Raw genomic sequence first — 16,111 nt, forward strand, 5'->3', positions numbered from 1 at the left:
CTGAAATAAATTAACTGGTTGTTTAAAGAAAAAAAAGTTTGTAATAAGTCAGAAAGTTGAGACATGTTGAAGAATTGTCTGCGAAAGTTGTGAAAGAAAAAATGTTATAAAAAATTTTATTCAAAAAATGTGTAATTTAAAAGTAATAAGGCCTCCTGAGTACTACTGAAGAAACAGTTTATGTGCAAAGTGTATAAGGAAAGTAAAATATACCTTTGGTAAAAGGATTATAAGGAGGTGTAAGATTTTTACCTACATTAAAAGGTTAAGAAAATACTGTTTTGAAAGTTTAAGAAGTTTTAAAACATTAATTATAAAGAAAATTCTGTGTGTAAACATATTAGCTAAAGTTAAAAAGGTATCATCCAGTTTTTCTGTGAACTGGACATTAAGGTAAAAATGCAACAGGTTTTTCTTAAAGCACCAACCTACTCTAACAAAAATTATAAAAGGTTAAAAAGAGTCTATAAAATCTTACCTTATGGTCAAACATTAAAAATTAGATAAATATGTCTACAAGGTTTTATTAAAATTAAGTTCAACATTAACAAAAGACTAATATAAAGGTAAAATTTAGCTTATTTAGTATAAAAATCATACAAAAAGCATTGTTAAATGTAAAATGGTATTTGGCTTTCTTTGGTTTAAAAACTAATAAAAATAGGTGCTAAAGGACACATTTATTTTACTACAAGATCATAAAAGTTAAAAACTTAAACTTTGGCAATTAAGACAGCATACCAAGATGCAAATGCCTGATTGAAATGGATCAAATATTCCATCTGCACTTTAAACAAAAGCAATTGTTATGCTTGTGCACATGGCAGGCCAGAGGCCCTGACTGTCCCCCTTCCACTAAGGTGGTCCTGCAGTCGACCAGGCGTGGGCTGCATGGTAGCTCTTTTCCAGGATTCTACAACCTGGAGTAATAAGTCATGCCAAGCTCTCTCTGCTATATCCCAAAGTCTGGCAGCCTGCGGGTCAGCCCCTGAGGGCCATCCAGTTTCTGTCTCCCAACACTAAGTTCACTTCGTGTCTCTCATGACAGGAAGGAAACTTAGCATTCCTTGGAGACCTGAAGGGATGCAATGCGCTTAACAATTTTCAAGAGCTTAGCAATCAGTCAGCCCTTGTTCATCCCCGAGTGGATGTGTGGTGGTATTGTGGTGGACCTTTACTGGGCACTCTGCTGAACAACTAGAGCAGCACTCATACTTTAGTCCAATAGGCTATCCCTTTTACCCTGGCGTTTCATCAACCAGAGGGAGGAAAAATAAGACATCATAAAGTGAGAGAAACCTCTTATAGGTCTTTCAACTCTCACATCCATTTAGATGCAATTGGAGTCCCATGAGGAATACCAGATCAATTTAAAGCTTGAAATCAAATAGCTACAGGATTTAAGTCAATATTTGAGTGCGTGACACTTAATAAAAATGTAAATTAGATAAACTACATCTATTACAACCAACAGCAACAAGCTTTTCATGAATTAAAAGAAAAACTCAGGTCTGCCCCAGTCCTGGGGCTACCTGACCTGACAAAACTTTTTACACTCCATGTGTCAAAAAAAAAAAAAAAAATGGCAGTTGGAGTTTTAACCCAGACAGCAGGGCCCTGGCCAAGGCCAGTGGCCTATCTCTTAAAACAACTAGACGAGGTTTCCAAAGGCTGACCCCCATGTCTAAGGGCCCTGGCAGTAATGGCCCTGTTAGCACAAGAAGCAGATAAGCTAACTCTTAGGCAAAACCTAAACAAAAAGTCCCCCCATGCTATGGTGACTTTAATAAATACCAAAGGACATCAATAGCTAATGAATGCTAGACTAACTAGATACCAAAGCTTGCTCTGTGAAAATCCCAGCATAACCATTGAAGTTTGCAACACCCTAAACCCTGTCACCTTACCCCTGGTATCAGAGAGCCCAGTTAAACATAACTGTGTAGAGGTACTGGACTCAGTTTATTCTAGTGGGCCCAACATCCGAGACCATCCTTAAACATCAATAGACTGGGAGCTGTATGTGGATGGGAGCAGTTTCGCCAACCCCCGCAAAGTGACTCTGAAGACAATAAGCCCTGCTTCAGTCACACCCGGAAGCTGACTGGTCCACGCATGGCCAAAGCATGAAGAAACTCATCGCGAGACTCATTTTCCTTAAAATTTGGACTTGTACAGTAAGGACTTCAACTGACCTTCCTCAGGCTAAGGACTGTTCCCAGTATATACATCAAGTCACTGAGGTAGGACAAAAGATTGCTACAGTCCTATTATTTTATGGTTATTATAAGTGTACCAGGACTCTAAAAGAAACTTGTTTGCATAATGCTATTCTATCCAAGGAATGTAGCCCAGTCTCTCAACATTATGTTCATGGAGGAACTGTAATAGAAGATCAATGGCCATAAGAAGCCTGAGAATCTGCCTACAGACCCAGTTCCTGGTGAATTCCTGGCCCTAAAGAATCACCCCAATCATTTCTAGGTTCTAAAAGTCTCAATTATTAGATGACACTGCATAGCTAGAAAAAGGAAAGAATTCACTCATTCTGTAGGATGACTTAGTTGCCTAGGACAAAAACTGTATAATGGTACCACAAAAACAGTTACACGGTGGAGTTCAAACCACACAGATAAAAATCCATTCAGTAAATTTCCAAAGTTGCAGACTGTTTAAGCCCACCCAGAATCCCACTGGGACTAGATGGCCTCCACTAGGCTATACTGGATATATGGACATAGAACCTACACTAAGCTGCCTGATCAGTGGACAGTTAGTTGTGTTATTAGCACTATTAAACCATCTTTCTTCCTATTGCCCATAAAAACAGGTGAACTCCTGGACTTCCCTGTCTATGCTTCCCACAAAAAGAAAAGCATAGCTATAAAAAAATTGAAAAATAATAAATAGCCCCCTAAGAGAATCATACAATATTATAAGCCTGCTACTTAGGCACAAGACAGCTCACAGGGATACCAGACCCCCATTTACATGCTCAACCGAATCATATGGTTGTAAGCTGTTTTAGAAATCATCACTAATAAAACCAGTCAAGCCTTGACTGCTCTAGCCCAGCAAGAAACTCAGATGAAGAATGCTATCTATCAAAATAGACTAGCTCTCGACTACTTGCTAGCAGCTGAAGGAAGCGTTTGTGGAAAATGTAACCGTACTAATTGCTGTCTATGCATAGAAGCTCAGGGGTAAGTAGTTGAAGACATAGTTAAAGAGATAACAAAACTGACACATGTGCCCATGCAAGTATGGCATGGATTTGATCCCAGGGCCATGTTTAGAAATTAGTTCCCAGCACTAGGAGGATTTAAAACTCTTATAATAGAAGTTATAATAGCAATAAGAACCTGCTAATTGCTCCCTTGTTTGCTACCTGTACTTCTTCAAATGATAAAAAGCTTCATCACTACTTAGTTCACCAAAATGCTTCAGCACAACTGTACTATATGAATCACTATCAATATATTGCACAAGAAGACATAAGTAGCAAAAATAAGAGTGAGAACTCCCACTAATAAAAGGTGAGAGTCTCAAAGGGGGGAAATGAGGGAAAACAGAGAGCCTCTCATATTGTTTTATATTGTTTTATACTCAGAAAAGGAAAGAGAAGCAAAACTAAAGGCAGGTAGCCCAGCACCTAGGAACCAGACCTGAAACCAAGGAACCAGACCTGAAACCAGGCCTAGACCTGCCTAACCTAAGCCTGGTAATAAAAATTCGACCCCTGACCTGGCAAGTGTTGTTATCTATAGATTCCAGACATTGTATGGAAGAACACTGTGAAACTTCCCATTCTGTTCTGTTTTACTCTGACCACTGGTGCTCGTAGCCCCTGTCACGTACCCCCTGGCTTGCTCAATCGATCACGACCGTCTCATGCGGACCCCCTTACAGTTGTGAGCCCTTAAAAGGGGCAGAAGTTGAGCACCTGATGAGTTCAGATTTTAAGACACTAGCCTGCTGATGCTCCCAGCTGATTAAAGCCACTCCCTTCACTATCTCAGTGTTTGAGGGGTTTTGTCCACAGCTCATCCTGATACAGAACTAAATAAGGCACTAGAGACCAATCTTGGAAAACAGAGATATGTGACTTTTCAGACAGAGAATTTAAAATAGCTGTGTTGAGGAAATTCAAAGAAATTCAAGATAATACAGAAAAGGAATCCTGAATTCTATTGGATAAATTTAACAAAGAGATTGAAATAATTAAACAGAATCAAGCTGAAATTCTGGAGTTGAAAAATGCAATTGGCATACTGAAGAATGCACCATAGTCATTTAATAGCAAAACTGATCAAGCAGAAGAATTAATGAGCTTGAAGACAGGCTATTTGAAAATACAGTCAGAGGAGACAAAAGAAAAAAGAATAAAAAACAATGAAGCATACACACAGGATCTAGAAAATCACCTCAAAAGAGCAAATTTAATAGTTATTGGCCATAAATATGAGACAGAGGAAGATATAAGGGTAGAAGTTTATTGAAAGGGATAACAGAGAACTTCTCAAACTTAGATATCACTATCCAAGTACAAGAAGCTTGTAGAACACCAAGCAGATTTAATCCAAAGAAGACTACCTTAAGGCATTTAATAATAAAACTCCCAAAGGTCAAGGATAAAGAAACAATCCTAAGAGCAGCAAAAGAAAAGAAACAAATAGCATACAATAGAGCTCCAATACATCTGGCAGCAGACTTTTCAGCGGAAACCTTTTCAGGCTAGGAGAGAGTGGTTTGACATCTTAAAAGTGTTAAAGGAAAAAAACTTTTATCTTAGAAAAATATATCTGGCAAAAATGTCCTTCAAACATGAAGGAGAAATAAAAACTTTCCCAGACAAACAAACACTGAGGGATTTCATCAACACCAGACTTGTCCTATAAGAAAAGCTAAAGGGAGAACTTCAGTCAGAAAGAAAAGGATGTTAATGAGCAATAAGACATAATCTGAAGGTACAAAAGTCACTGGTAATAGCAAGTACACAAAAAACATAGAATATGATAACACTGTAAATGTGGAATGCAAACTACTCTTATTCTAAGTAGAAGGAATAAATGATGAGCCAATCAAAAATAATGCCTACAACTTTTCAAGACACAGTCAGTATAAAAGGACATAAATAGAAACAACAAAAAGTGAAACAGTAGGCGGTGGGGGATGAAGTTAAAACATAGAGTTTTTATTAGTTTGCTTTTTGCTTGTTGATTTGTTTATGCAGTGTTAAGTTGTTATCAGGTAAAACAAGGGGTTGTAAGAGTATTACAAACTGCATAATAACCTCAAACCAAAAAACATACAATGAATACACAAAAAATAAAAAGCAAGAAACTAAATCATATCCCCAGAGAAAATCATTTTAACTAAAGGAAGACAGGAAGGAAAGAAAGAAGGAAGAGGCCAGATGCAGTGGCTCATGCCTGTAATTTCAGCACTTTGGGAAGCCAAGGCGGGTGGATCACTTGAGGTCAGGAGTTTGAGACCAGCCTAGCCAACATGGTGAAATCTCATATCTACTAAAAATACAAAAACCAGCTGGGTGTGGTGGCACACATCTGTAGTCTCAGCTACCTGGGAGGCTGAGGCAGGAGAATTGCTTGAACCTGGGAGGTGGAGGTTGCAGTGAGCTGAGATTGCGCCATTGCACTCCAGCATGGGCAACAGAGAGAGACTCTGTCTCAAAAAAAAAAGAAGAAAAGACTATAAAACAACCAACAAATAAACAACAAAATGGCAAGAGTTAAGTTGCTACTTATCAAAGCTAACATTAAACATAAATAGACTAAACTCTCTAACCAAAAGCCATAGACTAGCTGAATGCATGAAAAACCAAGATCTATTGATCTGTTACCTACAAGAAACACACTTTACCTATAAAGACACACATAGAATGAAAGTAAATGGATGGGAAAAGATATTCCATGCTAATGGAAGCCAAAAAAGGGCAGGAGTAGCTATACTTATACTAAACAAAATAGAGTTCAAGACAAAAAGTATAAGAGACAAGGTCACTGCATAATGACAAAGATGTAATTTCAACAAGAGCATATAACAATTTTAAACATATGTGCACCCAACACTGCAGCACCCAGATATATAAAGGAAATATTATTAGAGCTAAAGAGAGAGATAGGCCCCAATATAATAATAGCTGGATACTTCAATACCCCACTTTTGGCATTGGACAGATCTTCCAGACAGAAAATCAACAAAGAAACATCAGACTGTGAAAGGAAAATATCTTGGGTCGTTTCAAGCTGGAATCACTCAGGGCAAACCTGCTTCTCATTCTTTTCAAGTCATCCCTTTGCTCACAGAGATAGATACATATTCTGATTGCCTTCTTGGGAAAGACATCAGAAACTCAAAAGAATGCAACCATCTGTCTCTCACGTACCTGTGACCTGGAAGCCCTCCATGGGGGGGCCTTACTTTGAGCTGTATCTGCCTTTCTGGATGGAACTAATGTACTTCTTACATACTGATTGATGTCTCATGTCTCCCTAAAATGTAGAAAACCAAGCTATGCCCTGACCACCTTGGGCACATGTCATCAGGACTTCCTGAGGCTGTGTCATGGGTGCATCATCAACCTTGGCAAAATAAACTTTCTAAATTAACTGAAACCTGTTTCAAATTTTCGGGGTTCACAAGACTAAATCTGCAATATAGACCAAATCGATCTAATAAATATTTACAGAACATGTCATCTAAGAGCTGCAGAATATACATTCATTTCCTCAGCACACGGATATTCTCAGGGATAGACTATTCAAAACAAGTCTTAAAACATGAAAAAAAATTGAATTAGTATCAAGCATCTTCCCTGACCACAGTGGAATAAAACTAGAAATTAATAACAAGAGGAATTTTGGAAACTATACAAATACATGGAAATAAAACAATATTCTCCTGAATGACCAGTGGGTCAATGAAGACATTAAGAAGGAAATTTAAAAATTTCTTGAAACAAATAATAATGGAAACATAATATACCAAAACCTATGGGATATGGCAAAAGCAGTACTCAGGTAAGTCTACAGCTATAAATTCCGACATCAAAAAAGAGGAACTTCGTACGAACAATTTAACAGTGCATCTTAACTAGAAAAGCAAGAGCAAAGCAAGCCTAAAATTAGTAGAACAAAATAAATAATAAAGATCAGAGAAGAAATAAATGAAATTGAAATTAAAAAATACAAAAGATTAATGAAACACAAGGTTGTTTTTTGGAAAAGTTAAACAAAGACACATCAAAAAAAGAATACTACAGGCCAATATCTCTGATGAATATTGATGCAAAAATTCTCAATAAAATACTAGCAAACTGAATTCACCAATACATTAGAAAGATCATTCATCATGACTAAGTGGGCTTTATCCCTGGGATGCAACAACATATGCAAATCAATCAGTGTGATACATCATATCAACAGAATGAAGAACAAAAACCATATATCATTTCAATTGACGCTGAAAAAGGGCTAGGTAAAATTCAACATTTACTTGTTTTAAAAACCCTAAAAATAGCTGGGTATGGAAGGAACATACCTCAACATAATAAAAGCTGTACATGACAGATCCATAGCTAGTATCATACTGTGAAAGGAAAATAAATCTCGGGACCCCAAAATCACTAAGTCAAGAGAAAAGTAAACTTGGGAATTATGTCAGGTAAACCTGCCTCCCATTTTATTCCCAAATGAGATAGCTATAAAGATAAAAAGCTACATACCTCCCTCACAATTTGCTCAGAAGGAAATTCCTTGTGGATCTCAAGATCTTTACCCCGAAACAGTTCCACAGAATTTCACCCTGGCAATGTAAACTGATGGTTTATCTTCACAGGTGCAGGGCAGTAAATCATCCCCCTGAGACAAATGGATATCTGATTGCTTCCTTTGCCCTGTTTATGTAAAAATGCAGATTCAGTGAGTCAGACAAAATTGTGTATTCAGTAAAAGGCTGGGCCAGGACTCAAAATAATGCAACCTTTTGTCTCTTATTTACCTACAACCTGGAAGTCTTCCCTTTGAGTTGTCCCGCCTTTCCAGAAGGAACCAACATATGTCTTTTTTGTTTTGTTTTTTTTCAGATGGCTTCTCGCTCTGCCCTGCCAAGGCTGGAGTGCAGTGGTGCAATCTCGGCTCACTGCAACCTCCATCTCCCAGGTTCAAGTGATCCTTGTGCCTCAGCCTCCCAAGTAGCTGGGATTACAGGCGCACGCCACCATGCCCAGCTAATTTTTGTATTTTTAGAAGAGATGAGGTTTCACCATGTTGGCCAGGCTGGCCTTGAACTCCTGATCGCAAGTGATCCACCGCTTCAGCGTCCCAAAGTGCTGGGACTACAGGTGTGAGCCACTGCGCCTGGCCCCAACATACATCTTACACATAACTGATTGATGTCTCATGACTCCCAAAATGTATAAAAGCAAGCTGTATCCTGACCACTTTGGGCACATGCTATCACAGACTGTTGAGGCTGTGTCACGGGCACATCCTTAACCTTGACAAAATAAACTTTCTAAACGGATTGAGACCTGTCTCAGATATTTTGCACTCACAACACCAAATGGGGGAAAATTGAAAGCTTTTCCTCTAAGATCTGGAACAAGATAAGGATGATGCCCATTGTCATCACTGTTATTCAGCAGTAACAGACATCCTAGCTAGAGCAATCGGATAAGAGGAAGGTATAAAAGGCATCCAAATTGGAAAGGATGAAGTCAAATTAGCCTTGTTTGCAGATGATATGATCCTATATTTGGAAAAACCTAAAGACATGACAAGAAAACTATTAAAACTATTAAACTAGAAAAGCATGAGCAAACCAAGCCCGAAATTAGTAGAAGAAAAGAAATAATAAAGGTCAGAGAATAAAAAAAATTGAAATAAAAAAATACAAAAGATCAATGAAACACAAAGTTGGTTTTTTGAAAAGTTAAACAAAATTGGCAAAACTTTAGCCAGACTAAGTAAAAAAGAGGGAAGATAAATGAGAGAAGATAAACAACTTCAGTAAAGTTGCAGGATACAAAAGCAACATACAAAAATCACTAGCATTTCAATATGACAATACTGAACAATGTGAAACAGAAATTTTTAAAGTAATTCCATTTATAATAGCCACACATAAAATTAATATTTAGGAAGTAACCAAAGAAGTGAAAGATCTCTATAATGAAAAGTATAAAACAGTGAAGAAAGAAATTGAAGAGGACACCAAAAAATGGAAAAACAATCCATGTTCATGGACTGGAGGAATCAATATTGTTAAAATGTCCACACTACCCAAAGCAATCTATAGATTCAATGCAATCACTATCAAAATACTAATGGTATTATTCACAGAAACAGAAAAAAAAATCATAAAATTTATATGGACCTACAAAAGGCCCAGAATAGCCAAAGCTATCCTAAGCAAAAAAGAACAAAACGAGAAGAATCACATTACCTGATTTCAAATTATACTACAGAGCTATAGTAACTAAAACAGCATGGTTCTGCCATAAAAACAGACACATCAGTCTATGAGACAGAATAGAGAACCCAGAAACAAATCTGCACACCTACAGTGAACTAATTTTTGACAAAGGTGCCAAGAACATACACTGGGCAAAAGACAGTCTATTCAACAAATGGTACTAGATATCTAGTACTATTTCCCTAGTACTATACTAGGGAAAACTAGGTATCTATATGCAGAAGAAACAAAAATCAAATCAAAATGGATTAAAAAACTTAAATCTATATTTCAAATTATTAAACTACTACAAGAAAACATTGGGGAAAATCTCTAGGACATTGGTGTGGGCAAAAGTTTCTTCAGCAACATCCCTCAAACACAGGTAACTAAAACAAAAATGGACAAATGGGATCTCATCAGGTTAAAATGCTTCTGTACAGCAAAGGTTACAATCAGTAAAGTGAAGAAAAAAAACACAGAGAATGGGAAAAAATATTTGCAAATTATCCATCTGACAAAGGAATAATAACCAGAATACATAAGGAGCTCAAACTGTTCTATAGGAAAAAAATACAATGACCTAATCAAAAAAATGGGCAAAAAATTTGAATAGACATTTCTTAAATGAAGACACAGAAATGGCAAACAGGCATATGTAAAGGTGCTCAATATTTTTGATCATCAGAGAAATGCAAATCAAAACTATAATGAGGTATCATCTCCCTCATTTAAAATGGCTTCTATCCAAAAGACAAGCAATAACAAATGATGATGAGGATGTGCAGAAAAGGGAACCCTTGTACTCTGTTGGTGGGAATGTAAATTAGTACAGCCACTATGGAGAACAATTTGAAAGTTCCTCAAAAAACTAAAAATTGAACTACCACATGATTCAGCAATCCCACTGCTGGGTATATACCCAGAAGAAAGGAAATCAGTATATTAAACAGATATATACACTCCTGGGTTTGTTGCAGCATTGTTTACAATAGGTAAGATCTGGAAGCAACCTAAGTGTCTATCAACATATGAATGGATAAAGAAAATGTGGTGAATATACACAATGGACTACTATTCAGCCATAAGACAGAATGAGATCCAGTTATTTGCAACAATATGGATGGAACTGGAGAACACTTTGCTAAGTGAAATAAGCCAGGCACAGAAACACAAACATCACATGTTCTCACTTATTTGCGGGATCTAAATATCAAAACAATTGAACTCATGGACCTAGAGAGTAGAAGGATCATTACCAGAGGCTGTGAAGGGTGGTAGGGGGGCAACAGGGAGAGGTGGGGATGGTTAATGGGTACAAAAAAAAAAAAAAGAAGGCTGGGTGCAGTGGCTCACACCTGTAATCCCAGCACTTTGGGAGGATGAAGTGGGCGGACACAAGGTCAGGAGTTCAAGACCAGCCTGACCACCACAGTGAAACCCCGTCTCTACAAAAAATACAAAAATTAGCCGGGTGTGGTGGCACACGCCTGTAATCCCAGCCACTTCGGAGGCTGAGGCAGGAGAATCACTCAAACCAAGGAGACGGAGGTTGCAGTGAGCTGAGATCACGCCACTGCACTCCAGCCCGGGCGACAGACCAAGACTCCATCTCAAAAAAAAAAAAAAAAAGAATGAGTAAGACCTACTACTTGATAGCACAACAGGGTAACTACAGTTATACAGTCAATAATAACTTAATTTTACATTCAACACAGTTCTGGCCAGGGCAATCAGGCAAGAGAAAGAAATAAAGGGTATTCAATTAGGAAAAGAGGAAGTCAAATTGTCTCTGTTTGCAGATGACATGATTGTATAATTAGAAAACCCCATTGTCTCAGCCCAAAATCTCCTTAAGCTGATAAGCAACTTCAGCAAAGTCTCAGGATATAAAATCAATGTGCAAAAATTACAAGCATTCCTGTACACCAATAACAGACAAATAGAGAGCCAAATCATGAGTGAACTCCCATTCACAATTGCTACAAGGAGAATAAAATACCTAGGAATACAACTTACAAGGGATATGAAGGACCTCTTCAAGGAGAGCTACAAACCACTCACTGATCAAGGAAATAAGAGAGGACACAAACAAATGGAAAAACATTCCATGCTCATGGATAGGAACAATCATTCATGAAAATGGCCATACTGCCCAAAGTAATTTACAGATTCAATGCTATCCTTATCAAGCTACCACTGACTTCACAGAATTGGAAAAAACTACTTTAAAGTTCATATGCATATGGAACCAAACAGAGCCCACATAGATAGCCAAGACAATCCTAAGCAAAAGGAACAAAGGTGGAGGCATCACACAACCTGACTTCAATCTATACTACAAGGCTACAGTAACAAAAACAGCATGGTACTGGTACCAAAACGGATATACAGACCAATGGAACAGAACAGAGCCCTCAGAAATAACACCACACATCTACAACCATCTGATCTTTGAAAAACCTGACAAAAACAAGCAACAGGGAAAGGGAAAGGATTTCCTAGTTAATAAATGGTGTTGGGAAAACTCACTAGCCATATGCAGAAAGCTGAAACTGGATCCCTTCCTTATACCTTATACAAAAATTAACTCAAGATGGATTAAAGACTTAAACATAAGACATAAAACCATAAAAACCCTAGAAGAAAACCTAGGCAATTCAGGACATAGGCATGGGCAAATACTTCATGAGTAACACATCAGAAGCAATGGCAACAAAAGCCAAAATACACAAATGAGATCTAATTAAACTAAACAGCTTCTATACAGCAAAAGAAACTATCATCAGAGTGAACAGGCAACCTACAGAATGGGAGAAAGTTTTTGCAATCTATCCATCTGAAAAAGGGCTAATATCTAGACTCTACAGAGAAAAAAATATACAAGAAAAAAGCAAACAACCCCATCAAAAAGTGGGCAAAGGATATGAACAGACACTTCTCAAAAGAAGACATTTGCCGGGTGTGGTGGCTCACACCTATAATCCCAGCACTTTGGGAGGCTGAGGCAGGCGGATCACCTGAGGTCGGGAGTTCGAGACCAGCCTGACCAACATGGAGAAACCCTATCTCTACTAAAAATACAAAATTAGCCAAGTGTGGGGGCGCATGCTTGTAATCGCAGATACTCGGGAGGATGAGGCAGGAGAATCGCTTGAACACAGCAGGCAGAAGTTGCGGTGAGCCAAGATCGCACCATTGCACTCCAGCCTGGGCAACAAGAGCAAAACTATGTCTCAAAAAAAAAGACATTTATGCAGCCAACAAACATATGAAGAAAGGCTCATCATCACTGGTCATTAGAGATATACAAATCAAAACCACATCTCATGCCAGTTAACATGGCGATCATTAAAAAGTCAAGAAACAACAGATGCTGGAGAGGATGTGGAGGAATAGGAACACTTTTACACTGTTGGTGGGACTGTAAACTAGTTCAACCATTGTGCAAGACAGTGTGGTGATTCCTCAAGGATCTAGAACTAGAAGTACCATTTGACTCAGTGATCCCATTACTGGGTATATACCCAAAGGATTATAAATCATTCTACTATAAAGACTTACGCACAAGTATGTTTATGCGGCACTGTTTACAATAGCAAAGGCTTGGAACCAAATGCCCACCAACGATAGACTGGATAAAGAAAATGTGGCACATATATACCACAGAATACTATGCAACCATAAAAAAGAATGAGCTCATGTCCTTTGCAGGGACATGGATGAAGCTGGAAACCATTCTCAACAAACTAACACAAGAACAGAAAGCCAAACACTGCATGTTCTCAGTCATAAGTGGGAGTTGAACAATGAGAACACACGGACACAGGGAGGGTACACAGAGAGGGGAACACTAGAGCCTGTCGGTAGGTTGGGGGCTAGGGGAGGGATAGCATTAGGAGAAATACCTAATGTAGATGACAGGTTGATGGGTGCAGCAAACTACCATGGCACTTGTATACCTATGTAACAAACCTGCACGTCCTGCACATGTACTCCAGAACTTAAAAAAAAAAAAAAAGTCAGAAACAGTATAGCTACTATAAGATTGTTCTGGCAGTTTTAATCAATGTAATGAGGAAAAAGAATAAAGGCGAGAGATGGAGGGAAGAAAATGTATCATTACATTATCAGGAAGAAAAAGATAATTACATTAGTTTGCAGGTGAAATGACTGCCTACCCAAGAGAACCAACAGAAAACTGTTGGAATTTAAACTGAAAAATTGTTTTAGTTCATAGAAGTAACCACATTTTTCAATATAATAGCAATAATCATAAGAAAGATGGGAAAATGAACATTCATAGCAGCAACTCAAAATGCCAAGAATTAAAATAGCAAGAATGAAATGACAAAACGTTATTAAAAGATGAAAAAGATCAGTTAACTAGAGCTCTAATGGCTTTGTACTGTATCAACTCAGCCAACTCGGACTTCAAAACATTTCCCAGAATTCCCTTCCTTATATAGTTCTGGGTACTGTTGGCTATAGGAGACATTATACAGAAATCACAAATGAAGCAACAGTCATATTTTTTACACTGTGAAGGTCAATGCAGAGCACACTGTGAAGCCTGTATGTGCTGCTAATCTGTTAGCTCACCTTGCTGGCATGCGGAAGAAGCTGGACCTGCAGCTCCTTCAACTCCCATCAGACCTTCTGTCCACTTCTCCAAATCCTGGGCCCACAAGTGTAGCTCTGACATCGAAAGTGTCATCCTCTCCTGCAGGTTACTCAAGCATCAAAACTAGGGTTTGTGAGAGGCTGATGCAGGTTCCACTTTGTCCCCAAGGGTTTCAGTTTGTCCTTTCTCTCATCCACATCCAGTATCCCTGCCTGCCAGTCTAGTTGATCTGCAGCAACCTCAGGCAAAACAAGAGACTCAGAGGCAAGTCTGCAGCCTGCTCTACCACCTCCCACAATTCCATAGGTCTTTAGCTCACAAAGTAGTTCTGCTTCTTTGATGGATCCTAACTGATACACAAGCCAGACCTTTTTTTTTTTTTTTTTTGTATAAGAAGACAACACTGATGGTGTTATTCTCTCCAAATTAATCTATAAATTTAATGCAATTTTAATCAAAATTATAAAGGGATTTTCTTCTAGGAACTTCACAAAATTTAAATTTCATTTGAAAGAGCACATGCTAATAAACTTTTGAAAAAAAAGTAGCATGATGTGAGTACAGAAAGGTGAATATGAAATCTAGAACCAGACCCAGTATGTATACGGTGGGGAGAAATGTGTACATAATTCCAAATTGGTAGAGGAATGATGTAATATTTGACCCAGATCTCGTTATCAACTATGGTTCTAAGTGCAAGGAAGGACAAAAACAGTTTTGTATAAGTAAAAAAGAAAAAATTTATTAAAATTTTTGGGGCCAAGTGTGGTAGCTACCACCTGTAATCCCAGCACTTTGGGAGGCCAAGGCAGGAGGATTGCTTGAGCCAGGAGTTTGAAACCAGCCCGGGCAACACAGACTGTCTGTACTAGAAATTAAAGAAATAGCCAGGTGTGGTGGTGTACACCGTAGTCCTAGTTCCTTAGGAGGCTAAGGTAAAAGGATCACATGCGTCCAGGAGTTTGAAGCTGCAGTAAAGAACTACGATCACCCTACTGCACTCCAGTCTAAGTGACAGGGTGAGACCCTGTCTGAAAAACAACAACAACAAATAAGGAAATTGGGAAATCACAGACTTGTCAGGTTTTGAAAACCAGGCTTCAAAACTATCCCTCAAGAACTTCAGTTAAAATGACACCAAACTGGTCTGATGAAGATCTCCCTGCCACGAAGCCCAGCTTACACTGCCCAAACTCCTGTCAGCAGATATTACCAATGGCATTGCTGCCAGTGCTGCCCTGTCTACTGCTGCTATAAAAGATTCTTGGCACTATTTGTTTCCTTGCTCTCAATACAAAATTCGGAGCGGGGTAAGGTATGTGTCTGATTGGCTAAATCTAGGTCATATGACCACACTCAAGCTGCAAGACTGGAGAAGACTGTACAGTATGTGGCCTTTTCAGTATATATAGATGGTTTCAACCTACGATGGTTCAATTTATTATTTTTTGACTCTACAGTGGGTTTGTGGGCATTAATGTATTTTCAGCTTATGACATTTTTGACTTACGACGGGTTTATCAGGATATGGACACCATCATAAGTAAAAGAACATCTATATAGAAGAACATGGGTTCTATCTTCCTTCACAATGGATCGGAAGAGGAACCTCCCAAATATATTACATTGAACAGGAAATGACCTGTCCATACTGGTAATCAGTAGGTAGAAAAGCCTATAATTACTAAATACCACTGAAGAAAATCAATCATCAGACAAAACCTAGACTGGATAATCAACTTTCAGTCTGTATAATGTAATTTTATATAAACAACTTTAGATTTTAAAATGTCACACCCATATGTTTTACAATATAGACCATTTCTCTGATTAGATTAAGAAAGGGAATCAGTTTGGTTGACTAGCTGCCTGGAAAACTTTCATGGTTAGGTAGCTTTTGTAATCAACTGGGTTATCAAATGTAGGATATTTATATGAATTTGTAAACAGAATTCTACATAGTCCAGCTAGCTAGAGGAGCTCAAAATTATTTTTAAAAATCTGATAGGC

General features: G+C 38.2%; 1 protein-coding gene across 5 annotated transcripts in view; it reads right to left on the bottom strand.

Moving 5' to 3' along the window:
• Window positions 1-16,111, bottom strand: part of TMEM267 (transmembrane protein 267) — a 42,181-nt gene that overhangs the window by 20,101 nt on the left and 5,969 nt on the right. Inside the window, exon 2 of one of the 5 annotated variants that reach the window (XM_023216426.2) lies at window positions 7,748-7,918. The exons of 2 other annotated variants lie outside the window; for them this stretch is intronic. The gene's annotated coding sequence lies outside the window, so the exon portion shown is untranslated. Of the gene's footprint in view, window positions 1-7,747; window positions 7,919-14,079; window positions 14,452-16,111 lie in introns of those variants that run through there. 2 more of the 5 variants (XM_023216428.3, XM_023216427.2) reach the window with 2 other exon arrangements.

Source organism: Piliocolobus tephrosceles, chromosome 4 (assembly GCF_002776525.5).
Source record: "Piliocolobus tephrosceles isolate RC106 chromosome 4, ASM277652v3, whole genome shotgun sequence".
In the NCBI taxonomy this organism is placed as follows: domain Eukaryota; kingdom Metazoa; phylum Chordata; class Mammalia; order Primates; family Cercopithecidae; genus Piliocolobus; species Piliocolobus tephrosceles.